The sequence below is a fragment of the Montipora foliosa genome, chromosome 3, assembly GCF_036669935.1.
Source record: "Montipora foliosa isolate CH-2021 chromosome 3, ASM3666993v2, whole genome shotgun sequence".
In the NCBI taxonomy this organism is placed as follows: domain Eukaryota; kingdom Metazoa; phylum Cnidaria; class Anthozoa; order Scleractinia; family Acroporidae; genus Montipora; species Montipora foliosa.
Window position 1 is genome coordinate 10,546,478 of NC_090871.1, and position 2,500 is coordinate 10,548,977.

Sequence of the window (2,500 nt, forward strand, 5' to 3'; positions counted from 1 at the left end):
GCCAGGAAGAAATCAAGATCGTCTTCACTCATCTTCTTGGCACTCAGCATAGGCTCGCTACTGTATTCCGCCTTCGGAATTCGAAATTATTCATTCATCAACGCCCGTTACCACCTTTTTTCGACCAGCTGTAGATACGTACCCAGCTGTGTTCTCCACGACGTTTGGCAATCTTCACTGAGCGTAGATTGATGCGCGGAATCTTTCATTCGGGCCCTTCCTGGTGTAGCAAAAATCATGAAACTGCCTATTAGATGAACAGTTGACCGTGAAGATGTGAAAATATTTAGACAAATACAACTAGAAGATAGCATATTTAAACTAACGACATTCAATGGGTTCAATATTGTAACGCCACAATTCCACAATAAAACATTTTGGTTTCTTTAATCACCGATCAACAGGTGTCTGACATTTGCAGACTGCAGACTGTCTACAAATAGCACTGATAAGCATTATTTAAGTCTGAGCACCCATTTCAAATAGCGCTGATAAACATTATTTAAGTCTAAGAACCCATTTTAAAACGGTTAGCTTTCAATAATTGTGATTTAGAGTTAGCCTGCAGACTGCGGTCTGCAAATGTCAGACACCGTCGATCAACAGTTAAGACAACACTCAGCACACTCTTATTGCATCATCGACACGTGACTACAATTGGGGGTGCCTGCGGCGATCGCCTACGCTACAATATCATATTTCACTTCAATGTTCAACAACCAAGATTCAAATAAAAAGCACTTACAAAACCTACTGAATTCCCTAAGCATCACACCTCTTGCTGATAATACTATTCCAGGGTTCAAAACTGTGGAATGCTGTACCTCCCAGTGTCAAAGCAGCCGAGAATGTATTAAAGGTCGTTTAGCGTCGTCCGACTGACCCATGTTTTCGAGTTTTCATTAAAAAAAAGATATGGGGAAGGTAATGACTTAGTAAGACATTTGTTCAACTATTAATCTGTAATATAAACATTGGTTCAGTTTTGCGGGTAGAGATTTTCGATTTAGTTTTAGCTCCAACGCTAGAGTACGTAAACATGACACTCTTCCAAAAGAGAGGCCGCTTCGTTCCCGTGGAAGGAAAACTGACGTTAACACTATCTAAAATTACCGTGTGTAAGCTGTGTAATTCTCAGGTGTATTTCCTCATCTTATAAACCCTTTGGTTTCTTCGACGATTTCCTACTTACGTTTGTTTCATTATTGTTCTCTTAATGGTGATATTCATTTGTTAATGGAAAAGCTCTCAAATAAACAAATGTTATTAAGGTCACCCTTCAATGCACAAAACTCGCAAAGCTCTCTAAGAGCACTTTTCACAGATTATGCCATGCCATCCATTAATACAATTCTTGGTATTTGAAAAATTCTAAGGAAGTTGCATTCGTTGATAAAATTTTAGAAAGACTACAATGGGTTTTCACGAAAGTCAGTAATTATGATAGGTAACTCGTTGCTTGGTAACCTATATTGTTAACATCAGTAATTGCCAAAGGTAACACAGCGTTACTGGTATTGGTACCTCTTCTTCGCGACTTATAATCGGGAAAGGGAACTTGAAAACGTTGGCTGAAAGGGCTACTGAAAAGCAGGAATAAAAAGCCGTAGGCTTCCAAAGTTTTCTTTTAGTACTTGGAGGAAAAAGCGAAAAGAGCAACTGTCATTAGTTCTCGTTTTATGTTCCAATAAGCTGTAACATCAGAGTTTTCATTCAGTGTACAACTTTCACATTGTTTCTTCAAGAGCATTTAGCCCAAATTTACTCTGACTCAAAGGAGGCTGTGGTATGAATTGGCTGCATCAAAGCCTTGCGGTCACTCTATTGGGACCGAGCTACATGGTATTGACAAGTATACTTCAAATTAATCTTCATAGTTATTGTAGAAACCAATTCGGCATACACCATAAAATTAAATAATTTTTTCTTAAGATTTTAGAAATTAGTTAAAAGCCTGTGGTTAAGTGTTTGCTGTCTTTTTTGTGTTCCATCATGAGGACGAAGCGATCTTGAACAGATTTGTCATGTAAAATTATCTGGTTTGCCACTCCTCAGTACACTTGAATTTATGTGAGACAATAAACTGAACGCAAGTAAGGTGCATTTCTCAAGGCGCAACAGTGGGTTTATGGAATAACCATTTCGTTCTATTGGAGTATGCCGTAGGATAATTGCTACCATTATTTTTGCCATTTGGTTGTCAAGCTCGGAATGGGTGTGTGCAACAGATGTCCATAATCTCTAGTGTGACGATTGCAAGTAAACTCCAAGACGAAGAGACTAAAAACACGCAAGACGTAAAAACAACTAAATGACGAGGTGAGCCTTCATTAGGCGTTTGCGAAGCTTTTAAATAAGTGGCGTAACACTATGCAAATATGCATCTGCAATGAAATTTCGGGTAAACGTGAATGCCACATTATAATTCAAATACAATACACAAAGAGTCTTAACCCCGTTAGATTTTAATAGGCTAGTTTCGAATTGTGCAGCAACAAAA

The 2,500-nt window shown here is 38.4% G+C and overlaps 1 protein-coding gene across 16 annotated transcripts in view; it reads left to right on the forward strand.

The window, feature by feature from the left end:
* LOC137996723 (uncharacterized) overlaps positions 1–2,500 on the forward strand; it is a 49,487-nt gene that overhangs the window by 21,360 nt on the left and 25,627 nt on the right. Inside the window, exon 5 of one of the 16 annotated variants that reach the window (XM_068842277.1) lies at positions 1,998–2,319. The exons of the other annotated variants lie outside the window; for them this stretch is intronic. The gene's annotated coding sequence lies outside the window, so the exon portion shown is untranslated. The remainder of the gene's footprint in view (positions 1–1,997; positions 2,320–2,500) is intronic. 16 annotated transcript variants of the gene reach the window in all.